The sequence below is a fragment of the Saimiri boliviensis genome, chromosome 2 (assembly GCF_048565385.1).
Source record: "Saimiri boliviensis isolate mSaiBol1 chromosome 2, mSaiBol1.pri, whole genome shotgun sequence".
In the NCBI taxonomy this organism is placed as follows: domain Eukaryota; kingdom Metazoa; phylum Chordata; class Mammalia; order Primates; family Cebidae; genus Saimiri; species Saimiri boliviensis.
In genome coordinates this window covers 166,645,119-166,662,674 of record NC_133450.1, presented here as the reverse complement: position 1 = coordinate 166,662,674, position 17,556 = coordinate 166,645,119, and the positions used below count along the sequence as shown (strand labels likewise).

The window sequence follows — 17,556 nt, the reverse complement described above, 5'->3', positions numbered from 1 at the left end:
GCCCTTTGGAATTTCTAAGCAAGAAGAAAATCATTTCCAAATGGGATGCCTTGAGATGACTCTATGACAAGAACACAAAAGTTATATAGACACATTGTACATTCTTGCAGTCATACATTCATCCTATTTCATGAGTGCCAACCAAGTGTGAAGATATTACTAGGCTCTGAAAATAAAAGTTAACTTAGCCCCTGTTCTCACGGAGTTTATGGTTGGAAGTGGGAAGAGATACTGCCTAAGTAATTACAAAATTAAATGCACATTTACAAAGTAGTATAAATATTATGAAGCAAAAGCACAGGGTACAATAAGAATATATTACAATGGGCTTATCCAAATTTGTGGAATCACGTAGTATCTTTGGCAGTTCCATTCATTGGGACACTGAACTGTGGAAGCTTGATGACCAAGCTTGAGCAGAAGTATCACGGTTGCATTTTTTTTTTGCAATCTAGGTTTGAGACAAGTAAACAGGAAAGTCAAATAAAACTTGAATATATAGATAAATCTGAAGGTATAAATTAAAGATTCCTTAGCTAGTAGATGATAAGTTAGAAGTGAAAATGTATTTAGAGGTAAGAGTTAAAAGAAAAAGAGGGCCCCTAACTGATTCTTAAGGAAGTCCAGCATCTAAAAGTTGGGGGAGAGGAGGCAAATAAGAGTGTAAAGTGGCCTGGTGACAGAGGCAGATCTACCTGGAAACTGATGCAGCTTAACATTCTGGGTCCTTCTCTTGCCTGGGAGGAACCCTAGCAATGTGTTACATGGGCATATATTTTTTGTATATATATATATATATATATATATATTTGTTGTTGTTGAAGCAGAGCCCCCAATTGCACAAACTTCAGGGCCCATGCATCGGCCCCTGGCTAAGAGGAAGGAGCAAGGAGTTACAGGAGGAGTGGGGTGCGGAAGGCTCTACGAAGAGAGAGAGGTCAACAGCTGCGAATGCGTTTGAAAGGCCAAGGAATATAAGAAAATAATATTTTTATTCCGAATATTAAAAGAAATTCTTATTGCCGGGCGCGGTGGCTCAAGCCTGTAATCCCAGCACTTTGGGAGGCCGAGGCGGGTGGATCACGAGGTCGAGAGATCGAGACCATCCTGGTCAACATGGTGAAACCCCGTCTCTACTAAAAGTGCAAAAAATTAGCTGGGCATGGTGGCACGTGCCTGTAATCCCAGCTACCCAGGAGGCTGAGGCAGGAGAATTGCCTGAACCCAGGAGGCGGAGGTTGCGGTGAGCCGAGATCGCACCATTGCACTCCAGCCTGGGTAACAAGGGCGAAACTCAGTCTCAAAAAAAAAAAAAAAAAAAAAAAAAAAAGAAATTCTTTTAAATGTTCTAAATTGGACTTCTGAGTATCCTTTGGTCTTATCCTCTAATATTAGAGGGATGTATTAAAAAAGGGTTTCTTGTGCAGAAAGATTCCTGGGACTTCCAAATTGAGGATAACAGACAATCTTAAGTGGTACAAAATAGAAATATCTGTTCTTCCTGGCACCATGCAACTCGAATCACTTTTCCATGTTTACTGTTTTTGCTTTTTAATTGGATCATCAGACTAAGAATGCACCCTGATGTGTGAAAAGTCACTTACAAACTGAGAAGACTGCCCCCTCCTTTCTGATTAAAGCGCTTCTCACCAGCATCCTATGCCACTTAATAAGCTACCCATGCAGAAGGCATCCACAGGGAAGTGCACATAAAGAAAATCTGAGGAGCTAGACACAGGCTATCAGTTTCCGCAGGTTGACAAAACCGGCACATAAAAAGATTAGCGTGCCATTACATTTGAATTTCCGATAAACAACGAAGAACTGTTTGGTGTAAGTATGTCCCAAATATTGCATGGGATATACTTACACTAAAATTATTCTTTTTTTTATTTGAAATTCCCATTCAACAGGACAGCCTGTATTTTATCTGACCACCTCGCAAGTCCAGTACCCATAACCCAGGCCGAGCAGCCCAGTGGCGAATTTAAAACCCAGCACCGGCCCGCTCGGCCGCGCCCCCTGATTGGCCGAGGCGCGCCCGCCGCCCCGCCGGTCGCAGGCGTCACCGCAGCCCCGGCAGCCTGGGCCCCGCCACCGCCTCCGCGGCAGCCCCGGTCGGCGCAAGTGCGGCGCGCGCGGGGGGAGGGGGCGCGGCGGAGCGCGAGGCTGGCGTCTGGCCGCCGGCGGCCGGGCGGGATTAAGTTTCTCAGTCACGCGTGAGTGTCCGCGCGCGTTGATCTCGAAGCTCCTCGCCGGGCCGTTACTTCGGAAGAGAAGAGAGCGAGCGTGGGCGAGGCGGGGCATCCCGAGGCCCCGGCGACCCCAGCTCCCCAGCCCTCCGCCCCTTTAGCGTCCCTGCCCGGGGCGGCCGCCGCGAGCTGGGTAAGCGGCGCGTGAGCCCCGGCTCGGAGGCCGAAGCGCGTCACCGCGCTCTGCGCGCGCGCCGGCGGGGAAGGTGCGCGGGCGCCCGGGGCTCGGCGCGCGGGGGTGGGGGTGGCGGCGGCCGGCGGGGCGGGTGCGCTCGCCCCACCCCGCGCTTAGCTGAAGCCGCTGCTCCGGCTTTTTAAAAGGACGGGGTCTGGAAGTTTCCTTTGCTACTCTCAAGTCTCCACAGCCCCCACCCCCGCGATGGATAGTCCTAGACCTTTCAGCCACCCTCTTCCCGTCCTTTTGCTCTCGCTGACTCGACGAGGTTTAAAAGTTTTCCTTCTTCCTTGACCCGGAGGGCCCCCGTCTTGGTGTCAGGGGGCGGGGGTCGCTTGGGGGCTCGGAGCGCAGACCAGGCCTCCGGGGCGCGGGAGCCTCTTGCTCTCCGCTGCCGGGGCCGCGCCCGGAGGCCCCATCCGCCCTTACGCGGTGCCGGGATGTGCGGGGTGCGGTAGGGAGTGGGCGGCATTGCTCCTGGCCCTGGCTTCTCGCCTTAGAAGTGGGGAACCCGAGGCGAGCCGCTGATTGGTACCGGTCCCCCGCTCCCCACCCCTGGCGTCCGTGCCTTTTCACCGCCGCTGCCGTGGGTGGGAGCATTTTGGGCTCGTCTCTCCCTTAGTAATGCCCTCACCCCCCGCGCTGATGGGCGCCTTTGTCAGCGATTTGGCAGCCCCGGGATGCCGGATGTTCCTACGGAGGCGATGTTTGGGAGACGCTTTGTGTCTTGCGGAGTTGCGCGCGTGTCGGCTAGTGATGGTGGACATTTTCGCTTGCATTCTTTGCAGAGGCACAAAGGCCGGCCTATTCTTTCCTGCAGTCACATGGAAATCCAAGCGGAGAGTGCAGGGGAGGAGAAGTGGCCAGGCACCGGCGGGAGGTGGAGGCTGCTGCGCAGTCACTGGGGGCGGGCGGAGGGCCCCCCCCGGAGGCCTGCCCTCCGCGGTGAAGCTGTTGAGGTTGCTCTGCCTGGGAAGACCCCGGCAGTGGGCACTGATTGCCTTTGTGCAGTGGGGGCTGCGGTTGCAGGCTAGTGTTTAGTAGGTATCATCAGATAGATAAGAGGACCATGACTTCACCGGCCGAGAAGGAAAACTTCTCCATGTTCTTTTGATGTCCTAGAGGAGGAATCTGATAAGTGACCAGACTCTGCCTCTTCCTGCATTGTGGATAGTTTGATGTAAACATCCCCTTCGTGTTTCCCTAGAATTTACTCGTTTAAGTTACTCTTTATAGAATAAATAACACTTTATCCGGAAACTAACAAGGAGGAGGTGATGGTTTCTGACTTGGGAGGTTTACATGTTGAATTTGGGTATAAGTGATTACAATTGAACTTCTTGTAATGTTGGAACCATCTAAATTTGTATAATGTACGTCTTAGCACCTGATAGAATTTTGGCAAACAATAATGTTAAAAAACCCAGCAAAACTTGGCTGGGCACAGTGCCTAACGTCTAGTAATCCCAGCACTTTGGGAGACAGAGGCGGGTGGATCACTTGAGGTCAGGAGTTCAAGACCAGCGTGGCCAACATGGTGAAACCCCGTCTCTACTAAAAACACAAAAATTAGTGGGGTGTGATGCTGGTAGTCCCAGCTACTAGGGAGGCTCAGGCAGGAGAATCGCTTGAAGCCGGGAGGTGGAGGTTGCAATGAGCTGAGATCACGCCACTGCACTCCATCCTGGGCGACAGGGCAAAACTCTGACTCGAAAAATAAATAAGTAAATAAATAAAAAGTAAAAATAAAAACCTAGCAAAACTTGAAGTGCTTTGGCTTGATCTTCAAAGACAATACCGTGCTTTGGATGGATGCCCTTGTGCCCTTGTGTGCAACATAGGCAAAACTAGTTTTGGGTGCCTCTTGACTCTCCATTTCTCTTCTCTATCTCATTTGCTGAAACAAACTGATAAAGATTGTTCTCAACATATTACCAATAGATTATGGTCTACCTTATTTCTTACATATGTTCCTTTTCTTTCCTTTGATCCTTTCTGTATTTATTCTTTTCACTTGCCTTCTCTAGTTCTGGTTTTCTGTGTCCCTTTACCACACTCCTTTTTATTTTCTAGGCCTGATGGTTGTGGCTTGGGAATGGAGGGATGTTTAGTCAGTTTTTAGTGTGCTTCAAAGTCCTATCACCTAGACATTGCCCTCGTGGGCCCTTAAAGATGTCTTTCCCTTTCAAGATGCCTTTAAATGCACCTATCTGTGAGGAATAGATGCTGTTCTCAGAGTTTACTGTCTTTCTGCAAGTTGAAGGTATTCAGAGAGGAGATTCTTTGAAATCTTTGAAATGTAACTTTACATGGATTTAGGCCTGCTTGGGCACTTTTAGTTGTGAACTGCTAGGGTGGAGATATTTTGCTTGACAAATGACAAGGAAGTAAATCCACTGTCTAGAATTGAGATTAAGGGATTTAAAAGCTGAAGAACAATGAATTGCCTGGAAGGTCACTATCCTGAGTTAGAGGCAGATTGTTTTATCCAGATTACATCCCACTCTGACATCATAGTCTTGTCTCTCTCAGGTTGAGTTGCAGGTTGGCTACATTTTGTATATTTAGAAAGGGTACATAGTACTCTGTGAATTTCATGTACTATATTGAGGCAAAGTTGGACTGGAAGTGTCCCCAAATGTGGTAGAGCAAATAGCACATCTGCTAGACAAAGACCCCATTCTTTAAAGTGAAGAAGCAGACAATTTCGTGAATTTAGGACTGCTTGATGGTGCATATGAGTGATGATGTATGTCCCAAACAGTTATATGTGCTTTTAAAAATAGATATTTGGTCTAAAGTAAGAGTTCATACATTAATGTTACATACGTTATCAACCCCATAACAATAAAGGTTTCCAAGGATTCTAGGAAAGTAGGCAAGTATAGGGATTACTTGCTCTCATCATTGAGGTTAGTAAATAAGAAACAGAAGAGGCCTTGGTCTTGAGAAAAGAGGGTGGAAATGAAAGTTTTTTGGTATGAAGTGGAGCTTAAGTCAGTGGTTTTGCTTTGAAAATGGACACGGTGTATAGAAGAGGTTGGGATGTGAGTAGGCAGTGGGTACTGGAGGTGATACTCAATTTATTTCTGGAGTGGAATAGAGGGTTTGTGCCTAGGAGAAAAGTTTGGATAGGGAAGAGCATTTAATGGAGAGCAATGAAGTGTGGGCAGAATTATTTCTCATGAAGTTTCCACTTTCCAATCACCCATTTCTCGTTTTCTTCTGAGAACTTACCAGAAACACCTTTTAATGTCTGTATTTCTAACTGTAACCTCTTCAGTGCAATCTGGGCTTTTTCTAACATACATTCTAAAACGTTTGTAGCCATTCCTGTTACCCAGTTTCAAAGCCAATTCCATATTTTTGGTGTTGGGTACCCATTTCCTGGTACAAAAATCTGTATTAGTTTGATAGGGCTGCTCTAACAAAATACCACAGATGGGGTGACTGAAACCACAGGAATTTATTTCCTTACAGTTCTAGAGGCTGGAAGTCTAAAATCAGAGTGTTGGTGGGATTGGTTTCTACTGAGCCTCTCTCTTTGGCTTGTACATGGCTGAGTTCTTCCTGTTTCTTCACATGCCCCCCCCCAACCCCTGTGTGTGTCTGTGGCCCATTTTCTTTTTATAAGGGAACCAGTCATATTGGGTTAGGGCCCACACCCGATGACTTCATTTAACGCTTATCTCCAAATATAGTTACATTCTGAGGTACAGGATTTCCTTGAAATCCTAATTTTTAGGAGACACAATTTAGCCCATAACTAAGGTTCTCAAAGAGACCTGGGCTGTAAACTGGTGAGACCTTGAGGCAGTGAGATTATATTGGATGCTATTGCATAGTTGAAGCATTCCTGGGGGGTAATTTGATGTTTGGCAAGAAAGGGAAACTGCTCTTTGAGGACAAAAATATTTTATCTTCAGCCTAAGGCCACTTATTTTCTTTCTCTGGATGTTCATTGGGAAATTGTGCCTCTCATGGCCCTTCCTTTTTGTGGATAGAGCATTAATTTTCTTTTTCAGTGTTTTATAAAACATTCATTTTTTAAAAATTTCTTTTAGTAGCTCTTCAAAATAGTGAAGCGTTCAGTTTGGTAGAGCTGAAACATTGTGTTGTAAATATCTCTGGTTTTTGAGTCTGATTAAAACAACAAAGTTTATTTAAATTCCATTGATCTAAAAACTGTCTCTCTTATACATGTTTTGTGGGCTAATATTTGACATAATCTTTTTTCCTTCAGAAATGTTTCCCCCTTTTGGGAAAACATGATTAATAAAATTTATGTCACATAAATAAAATAAAAACTTTTTTTTTTTTTAGGTGCTGCAATTTTATTTGTTGAGTTAATGAAACGTGAGAGTCCTTCTTCCAAATCTGGTCAGCTAAGTTTTAAAAAAGAAGATAAAAGGAGACAAATTCTTGCTTTTTTTCTTCTGGCTTGTTTGCCTGTGGTGGTTAAATTTGTTTGGTTTAGGGAATTCTTATCTTCATCCTTAGTTTTACTCATGTCTTCAAAAGCAACATTTATTGTTACTTTCTTGTAAACCACTCTACCTCCAGCTCCAAGGTGCTATAAATAAGTATGTGAGGGGAAAGTGAAAAATGAAACACTTATTAAAAAAAAAAAAGTAACATTCACTAAAAAAAAAAAAAAATTAAGGAAAAACTGAAATGTTGCTTATGTTTTAAAAGTATGGAAAATACAGACAAATGAAAAGAAGACAGAAAACTTACCTATAATTATATAACCCAGATAACATTCCCACAAGAAAATCCCCAAAACACATATTTTGAAAATGAAGATACTTAAATTATTTTGATGTAACAAATGAATAGGTAGAGCTGTTGATCAATAGATTTCACCAGTTATCTCAGGAAGCATAATCTGATCTGAGATTATTAAATATTCATATAATTTGAGTTGACACTAATAGTATTTGTTTGAACCAAGATCTCAGGTCTTTTGAGGAGGTATGATACATACAGTTCACTACCACATGGCATATAAGACACCAGTGGAAACTGTATTTTTTAAAATTTTGATCTCTGTTTACAATTAAGTGTTAATAGTCATATTGTTAATTTCAAATAACTTTATATTATGTACTCAGGTGGCCCCATAGAATACCTTGCTTCAGGGAACTCGCATAGGAAATGGTCATGGGAAGCTATCCTCCTGTGTTCGTAAGATATCACTAACCTGGCTGGGTGCAGTGGCTCATGCCTAATCCCAGCACTTTGGGAGGCTGAGGTGCGTGGATCATGAGGTCAGGAGATCAGTACCATTCTGGCCAACCTGGTGAAACCTGTTTGTACTAAAAATACAAAAATTAGCTGGGAGTGGTGGCACATGCTTGTAATCTGAGCTACTCAGGAGGCTGAGGCAGGAGAATCCCTTGAATCCAGGAGGTGGAGGTTGCAGTCAGCCGAGATGGTGCCATTGCTCTTCAGCCTGGGCGACAGAGTGAGACTCTGTCTCAAAAAAAAGAAAAGATGTTACTAACCTAACAAAACCATGATGATAGTCATAAGATTAATGATTATTCTACAATTTAAAAAGTCCTCTGATATATTTCAGATACATCGAGTTTCTCTTATACCTTGCTAGGCCCCTGTTTTAGTTCCTTTGGGCTGCTATAACAGAATATCACAGACTGGGTCACTTTGTTTCTCTTCGTTTTGGAAGTTGGGAAGTCCCAGATCAAGGCACTGGCAGATTCCATGAACGGTGAGGGCCTCATAGATGGTACCCTCTTGCTGTGTCTTCACATGGTGGAAGGGGCAAGGCTCTTCTCTAGTACCTCTTTTATAAGGGCACTAATCCCATTCATTAGGACTCTGCCTTTGTGATCTAATGACCCCTCAAAGGCTCCACCTTCTGATACTGTTACTTTGGGGATTAGGATTTCAACATATGAATTTGGGGGGACATAAACATTCAGACCATAGTAGCCCCCTTAATAGGTTCTGCTTTGTCTAAGGCATTACTAGATAAAGTTCATAAAGCTTATGTTATTTCTTCTAGGTCTTTTCACTCCCTACAAGTCTCCTATGGTATTGCATTTTAATAAGTCAGGCCTGAATCCAGCTCTGGACGGCATTCATTTTCTACTTTAGGACTACAGGGGCCTCACTGATATGATTCAGTGAAGTGTTGTTTGACCCTTCCACCCCTTTCCCATCATATTCACAGTTTTTCAGGATATGAAATGTAGTTACTTAATGCTGTTTTAGAAAACTATAGCATTGGAATGCTTCTTCATTCTGAGATAATTTGTTGAATATATATCAGGTTAGACTAAGTCAAGAAGATTTGCTCTGTTTTGTGGCTGAAGTAGGAAAACAAGAAAAAAACAGCCCTGGGGTCTGGATTACTGCTCCTTAGCTAGCTTCATTAAGATGTTCAGTGAACATCTGTTGGATGCTGAAGTCAAGACATTCAGCCCCTTTCCTTTTCTCAAGGAGGTGGGAGGAACTGTTTAACTGTTTTATTATAGTATAAGTTATAATTGACATACAATAAACTGCACATATTGAAAGTATACAATTTGTTGAATTTTGGCTGACGTGAAGTGATCCCCCACTATCAAGGTAGTGAACATATGCATCGCCTCCGAAAGTTTCCTCCTCCCCCTTCATAATCCTTTCCCCTACCCACTACTCGTACGTCAAGCAAACTACTCATCTGCTTTATGTCACTGTAGATTAGTTTGCATTTCTAGAGCTTTAAATAAATGGAATCATACAGTATGTTCTTTTTTGTCTGACTTCACTATATAATTATTTTGAGATTCATCCACATTACCTGTATTCATAGTTTAGTACTGCTTATTGCTGAGTAGTAGTCATTGCATGGATATGCCATTAAAGAGTTGTTTTTTTTTTTTTTTAAGAGTCAGAGTCTTGCTCTGTCACCCAGGCTGGAGTGCAATAGCGCAGTCTCGGCTCACTGCGACGATAGACTCCTGGGTTCAAGCAATTCTCCTGCCTCAGCCTTCCAAGTGGCTGGCATTACAGGCATCTGCCACCATGCCTGGCTAATTTTTGTATTTTTAGTAGAGATAGGGTTTCACCATTTTGACCAGGTTGGTCTTGAACTTCGGACCTCGTGATCCCTCTGGCCCTCTCTTCCACCTCCCAAAGTGCTGGGATTACAGGCCTGAGCCACCATGCCCAGCCCCATTAAAGAGTTTTTAAGTTGCTTAGAACGCTCCTGTACTTTGTCCATTTACTTATGGTATATATTTATTCTTGGTTTTGTGAGGGAGGAAAAACTTTATTTTCTAAGGTTTATAGATGAGGCCTGTGAATTAAAACTAACAAAAGGCAGATTAACATTTAATTGATGTTTTTAATTTCACATGCACGGGGGCTACACAGAAAAGAAGTAACCCAAAGAGGAGAATAGATTTGGGGTTTTTGCACTATTTTCACCGTAAAAGTTGTTCTCAGGGTTAAGGAAGAGATACTCATCTGCACAAATGGGAATTTACATCGCATTTACAAAGGGAATTTTGTGTTCTACGTTTACATAGAAAGGGCAAGGGCAGAGAGTGCTCCTGTCTTCCATTTCTTATTTGTCTTCAGCTCAAAGTAATCCTGATGCCAAAGTAACATATTTTTGAGTAGCATATTCTGATCTCCTTTGGATTCAACTGTGCATGTGCAACTTTTGTTATTTGACAGCGTTTCTTAGTCTTTTTAAATTCATGCCCCATTTCGATACACATAACAAAATTTAAATGCTGTTATTCAAATGTTACTTAGTGCTTCAAAATATGTAAGTCAGTAGTTTAAAAAACACTACTGGTAATTGTAAAAAAAAAAGATTTAAAAATATTTAATTTTTAGAGAACAAATGGGAAAGTTGGCCAAGAAAATATATATATATATATATATATATATATATATATATATATATATATATATTTAATTTTGAAAGAGGAGATATTAAGAAAAAAGTCAGGTGAATATTGAGGCTTTCCATAAGCTTTTGTATCTCACCTTATAGAGTTTAAGCACAGCACAGTTTCAGTATTGAACCCAATGCTTTATTTTCAGACTGCTTGCTAAATGTTCCTAAACCACTTGCATATTTTTAGTTGTTATCATTTTTGATAGATTTATCTATAACTCCTATGATAAGTTTATATGATATTCATGTAATGAATTGGATAACAAAGGAGTAATTTGGTTTTGAAATTATTCAAATAATTGCCATTCTGTGTATGTTACAATTCAGATCATCAAACACACCAAGAGTTGGCGAGGGGAGGATCTGCATCATTCTAGATCAGCTGTGGCTGTTGGAAATGTTGTGAGCTACATATGTAATTTTAAGTTGTCTGTAGCCACAGTAAAGAAAAAAAAAAGTAGTTGAAATTAATTTTAATAATATATTTAATCCAGTTTCTTCAAATTATTTCAACATACAATCAGTACAAATATTACTGAGATATTTTACTCTCTTAAAGAAAAGGTGTCCAAAGTCTGCTGTGTCTTTTACACTTACTGTGCATTGCCTTTAAAACTAGCCAAGGTGTAAGTGCCCAGTAGTGGCTTGTTTCAGTGTGGCGCCTGGCTACCATATTGGTCAAAATAGCTTTAACTCATGCAGCTAAGCTATAAGGTCAGACGAAATCAAGAAACAAGATGTCTCATTCTGTTATGAAGACCTGTTACGTTGGCTGGAACAACTCGGCCCTTTTTGGATCATTTTTAATGTTTATATATTGTCTCTAGCTTCTGATCACTTAATTGAAGAGACAAAATAAAACAACATTTAAAGCAGATGTCCTGTTTGGATTATTACAAAAGTCAAAGTTGGTTTATACTCTTAATATTAACGTCTAGTCCTTTGAGTGCCAGAGTAAAAAACAGTTAATGACGGCAGTTGAATAGTAGATGAGTTAATTAAGAAGCAAAGAGTCATGTTCATTGAAAGAATAAGACGTTTTAAAATGCTTTCACAGAGAAAATACCACTTGTCAAGATGACCCCAGTGAATCCTATAGAATTACATATGGTAACTAAATAGTGTAGGTTGTTACATTATCTGTGAATTAGTAATTAGGGGATTGAATTGTTCCATGGTTATTTATCTCATATGGCTAAGGTACATGTTCAGATAGGTTCATAATAACTTGGATTTCTTTATGCAGTTTCCCTTATCTGAACTACCTGGAATGTTGCCAGCAAGATGTAAATGGTCGTTTCTTGTTGAATTTTCTCAGTATATTCTCAGCGGTGTAGACTACCAATGACTGACAAGCTTTTCAGCAGATTTAGACAGTAACATCTCTTTGCTGACAGAGGACTACAGGGTTCTCTCTAGGAATTCTTTGGTACAGATTATGAAAAATACTTTTTTTCATTGTAAACAAATTTTGTTTTTTCTTGGGTGTATGCATGTTCAAGTAACAGAAGAACCAAAGGTACATTTGTTTTGGTTTAGTATGGAGCTGAATAAGAAAGGATAATGGCAAGTTTTATTTTTTAGATGTATGCTTGTCTATGTATGTACACTATTTCATCTTGGAGCTTGCAGGAATGTTATTGATTCCACTAGGATTTTTAATTTATCTCACAGCCATTATTTCTGGTGCCGGGGATATAGCCCCGAGAGAAAAAGAAAACAGCAGGAACACAAAACTTCCTACCTTCATGAAATTAGAATTCTATTATTTCCTGTTTCCTAGAGGCATTTCAAACTCAGTATGTCCAAAAGGATTATAACCTTATTTTTCTTTCCTCTAAAACCACATTATCTTTCTGGTGATATTCTTTCAGCCAAACGATGTCCTTATAGTTCTAGTTTCTCAAATTAAAATCACGGGGAGAGTTAACCTCTATTTCTGTCACTCATTCACTCTCTCTGGCCCCAAAAGTCTCCTAGTGATCACTGAGTCCTTTTGATTGCTTACAATGAATGAGTCTGTATCTTTTCTCCTTTTTCTTGCCTTTGCCTTCATCTAGGCTCTCATTATTTTTGATTAGGTTGTCTTAACAGCCTAACATCTGGTGGTATTATCATTAGTTCTTTTCCCTTGTTGGTGAAATATTTACCCTATTGTCAGAATCGTTCTATCAGAAAATAAATTTTAGTAATCCCCGTACCCTCCAAACTCCCTCCCCAGTGTCCCTTCATGGTCCAGCATGCCTGTCGGGCAAAGCCCCAGTGAGGCTATGAAAACATTACTTTCCTAGCTCCTGTCATTCTGGACCCAAGTACTGTAGCCTCACTGTCATCAAGTTCTCTGGGCTCTTTATGGTTTTGTTGTCTTAGGAGATGTCCTTCCCTTAGTAAGAAATGCCTTTCCCTTTACGGCTCTCCTCCTCACTCTTCTAATCTGCTCGTACTTCAGGGTGATTCATGTGTCGTATCTCTTCCAAATTCTTTGACTCATGTCGACAGTGTTGAATTCCTCTGTACTCAGAACTTTACCTATCACGTTGCCCTGTAATTACACACTGTTTTCCAGTAAATTGAGAGCTCAGAAGTTAGATATTTTTCCTTAGTCTTCTTTTGTCATGTGCTTCAGTGACAGATGTAGATAAAGACATGGGGGTCTGAAGTACATGGAAATCGGTATGTTCTCTTAAAAATAATAGATAATTATAAATATAAAATTAGATATGAAAAAACATTTATTTGAATGAGATTTGAAGGATCCTATGCAAGTACCTTCATGCTAAATCTTCCTGTATACATGCCTAATCTATGCACATGGCTAGGAATATGTAAGTGCTCACTTAATACTTGATGAATTGATGTATTTTTTGGGGGATATATTATATATATCATCTGTATATCTAGATCTATATAATTTTATTTTTTTGCTTTTTTTTTTTTTAAATTAGGAAACATGATCAATTAGCCGTTCAGATGCTATCACTGTTGTTAATGTCTAATGCTTCCATACTTCTTCCCATTTCTACTTTTGAATACCTTATACTACAGGATTCTGACAACTGAGTCACAAGGAAAGTGACTCAGACTTAATGACTCTGTGTTTTGCTACTTGGTGAGTGAAGGAAAAGGGAGCTGAAGTTCTTCCTTTGAGATCAGATTTCACTTTGGTGGGAGAAATGACTCAGTTCTTCCTGTGCATCTGTAACCTCAGTCAACACCACTTGGCTCTATATTCTATTAGCCTGCTGAATGCTAAGGTATTTTCTGTAGGTTTTCCAAATCTCAGTACCATTCCATCTTTCCATCCCTTCTCCCTTTCAGCTTCCTCACTTCATTATTGCATCTTCCTTTCCTCCCCTGTTATTTATGTCTAGCCATATATCAAACATATTCTCCTTCATATATCTTTTCTTATTGATAAATTGATACTTTATTTATTTATTTTTTGAGACAGAGTCTTGCTCTGTTGCCAGGCGCCAGGCTGGAGTGCAGTGGTGCGATCTTGGTTCACTGCAACCTCCACCTTCCGGGTTCAAGCAATTCTCCTGCCTCAGCCTCCCAGGTAGCTGGGACTACAGGCGCATGCCACCACGCCCAGCTAATTTTTTTTTTTTTTTTGTATTTTTAGTAGAGACGGGGTTTCACCATGTTGGCCGGGATGATCTCAATCTCTTGACCTCGTTATCTGCCTTCCTCGGCCTCCCAAAGTGCTGGGATTACACGTTTGAGCCACTGTGCCTGGCCAAATTGATACTTTTAAGTGTCATTACTTTAAATAATTTTAATTTTGGAGTTTGCAATTTTCAAATTCATTTCTACTTCTTTGAAGTACCATGGGGTGTGTTTTTGGGATCCTCAATAGTGTAAAAAGCACACATAATTTTCAGCCATGGAAAAGAAGATACAAAGCTGTGTACTTTACTGCATGTAAGACAGCTCTGTTACTTAAAAGCTTCTTGAATGTAGGAGGAAACACTATCTGAACCTCAATTTTCTTGTCTAAAGATGAGGGTGTGAAGTATAGACCTATTGGTAGGATTAAAGGAAATGCATATTTGTAAAGCACATAGGTTTTGTTTAAGAAAACAGGGATATATGAAAGCTATTATAAATGAATGGTTTATTTCAAAGAGTAAAACTGATGCCAGTTTCATTACCTAAAAAATTTACTTATGTAGCCTATTTTATATTCTGAGAAAGTTATTATTATAACAGATGCAATAGCAATAAATTATTATATGCAATTTTATTGTTAGTTGTTACTGAATAGCACTTTTAAGAACCCCAAATAACAGACTGTTGCTTTAAATTGTGTGTTGCAACCAAGCCTACATTTTAGACATTCCAGTGATAAATATGTATTTGGAAAGTTTTGTCTCTTGAAGTATTTGGTGCTGGGTATGTGCCTGAGAAATAAAGCTGCCTTTTTACATCAGCAAAATGATATGGGAAGTTAGTTTGTTGCTTGGGAACTCTGGTCAGGGTAGACCTCCCTCTGATTAAGGCATTTAAGCTTTTGTCCTTGGTAATTCTTTCTTCATTCTTCTCTTTCTCTGCCCCCAAATCCTTGAGTAGCTGAATGAGATTACTTTTGCATGAAACTATTCAGATAATTATTGATGTTTCATTATATAGACTTTTCAGTACCCCACATAATAATGGCTGTAGAAATATGATAGATTGCTTAATAAAAGATCTGAATTAGGAAACCTTGGAAAAGTTATTGTAGTAATCTGTTTGACCCTCTACTAATTCTATAAAATGTGGTCTTAACAAGTTAGGTGTTTGGAAAGAGTAAAATCTCATAAAATTTTCTTATATCTTTAAATAATTAATAATTGAAAAAAAAAGTATTGGTTTCTTCTGTCTGCTGAATTTAAGGGTTCTGAATTGCTAAATACTCCACACAAAGTATTGCAAAGAATATGTTGAGAGAGAGGGAGAGAGAGAGTGTGTGATTGTTCACAAGCCCTTCTCAGTACATGTGTCTGTGGTACTTCTCTGTGCAGAGTTGAAACTAAACCAACAGGAGTCAGACTGCCAGTTACCACAAGCACAGTTCAGGAGAGAAAAACAGCCACCTTAAATATTATTCCAAAATGCTGTTTTCTTCCCAGAGGACTTCCAATGAGAAATTTGAGCCTGCCCTTTCCTGAGTCCAGTTTGCAAACTTGATTTCTATCCACATTCAGCAAAGGGAAATCATGCAAGCCACTGACTGAATTTAGGAGGCGCTGATGGATGGGGAAGGATAAAAATATGTAGTTATGTATAGTACTTATAGCTCAGTGATACATAAGTAGTTTATATAATATGCAACACTCTTCATAATTTTTGTGGAAAAAAATTCCAGAATGGGAGAAGTCATTTGGAACAATAATAGAGAAATTGTGGAAGTAGAGTTATTTTAAGAGTTGGGTAAGTCCTAGAAAATCTTGGGATAATAGTATAAACCTGAATTTTGATGGGGAGATAAGTTGAAGCAGCATGGTTATAATATTCTGGTCTTCCCTCCTACCTTCTAGTTCTACAGTTGTGTCTGTATTGTAAATATTGTCTCCATCCTTTAACACTTTCCCCTGAAGGGTCACTCAGTCAAACTGACAAGCCACCTGTTGTTCTGCCCTAGTGTCATCAAGATCTCACAAACTCAGTGAAAATCCTGTTCCTAAGAGGGCAGCTGAGAAATGACAGTCATGTTTTGTACTGTTACCTCTGACTGCAGTTGATAGGTTCTAACAGAGGCCAGCTGCTGACTGTATTTCTGGGTCCCATGGGTACACTTTGAGTACCCAGTGCTTTTTGTAAACACCAGGCCACAGTCAACCTGCGCTCATTGAATTGTCTCATTCCAGGCAGGCAAAAGGGTAGGAGGTAAGAGCCTGAAGTAATTTCCCTGGAGAATTTGTTGCCAGTGTAGGAACTGTACTGAAGAATTCTGTGGCACCAAGTTAATTCCTCCACATGTTTTAGGTTTCCCACAAGAAAATAATGTGGCCGCAGTCAGTGCTTTATAGGCAGCTAGCTGCCTCTGGAGCTGGGCATTGATACTTTGTTGGGTTCACCTGCAAGGGCAGCTCTTGGAAGAATTCCCCTGCCTGTTTCTCTGCAAGAAATATGCCTGGCATGTCGTGTCTTGGCCCTTAACATTGAAAATGTGGCAAAAACAGGGGCAGACTGCCCAACAACCTAAATTCCTTTGAGTTTAACTAAGGATCGAGAGAACAGAAGAGGCCAAATCTTAATTTTCGGAAGAACTTAAATCTTTCCCCTCCATCACCATGTTTGGTGTGAGTTAACAGTTTGAGGGAAGGGTCCCCTGTCCAATAGATATCCACCAGGAGATCATTGTGAATGGGAGGTATGTAAAAATGGATCTTCAGAGAGAAGGTGTTGGAATCCATAGTTCTCTAATGTGTATTTTGGACTTTTTTAAAAAAAAATTGTGGGTAAGGGTTAATGGGGAAGGAAATAAATATAATGCAATGATCTATAAAAAGAACTGATTGGTCTAGTATATTTTTAAAAAAGGAAAGTCAGCCTTTCAGATAGTTGAGTTATAGCAGCAGTCCAGGGTTCTGATCCCAGACACACCACTGATCTGTTATGTAGTCAGACTTCAGTGAGCTTTAGCTTCTCTGTGACCTATGTGTTTTTTGAGGCCCCTTTCAACTCTAAAATTAACTTTATAGTTGAGCCTAAGCAGTAAATAAGGCTATTTAACTCAGAGTATCACAAAATATAAATATATAATTCTGGAAGTGGATATGAATCTGGTAATACTCTTTATAAAACTTGCATCTATGTGTTTTAGGGAATCTGCAGTTAAGGTAAGAACATATATACTGTTTCAAAGAGCATTTGCGTCAGACCAACAATCTTAAAAATAACTTTCAAAAGCCAAAGGAAATTTAATGAACATGACTGTTGGTATAAATACATTTGTTATATAAGAATACCTGTAAGTAATAAAAATAATTTAATTTCCGTATTATATATATTTTCATTTTCAGTAGGTTTCACTCCCTCCATTAGAAAATTCATAGGAAAAGGAATGATACTATACCATCACTGCACTTGTCTGAGAATATGTGAATTCTTGATCAGTGTAGTGATTTTGATTTGTGTACGTTTATATAACTATGAATTAATATGTCTCTTTTCCATATTTTAGTATTAGCATATGTGTATTGTGTGACCGTTCATTATATTGA

General features: G+C 40.4%; 1 protein-coding gene across 10 annotated transcripts in view; it reads left to right on the top strand.

The window, feature by feature from the left end:
* Positions 1 to 2,168: 2,168 nt before the first annotated feature.
* MPDZ (multiple PDZ domain crumbs cell polarity complex component) overlaps positions 2,169 to 17,556 on the top strand; it is a 176,494-nt gene continuing 161,106 nt past the window's right edge. For 6 of the 10 annotated variants that reach the window (XM_074394833.1, XM_074394836.1, XM_074394835.1 and 3 more), the window contains exon 1: positions 2,227 to 2,385. The gene's annotated coding sequence lies outside the window, so the exon portion shown is untranslated. The other 4 variants (XM_039475056.2, XM_039475055.2, XM_074394831.1 and 1 more) reach the window with 3 other exon arrangements.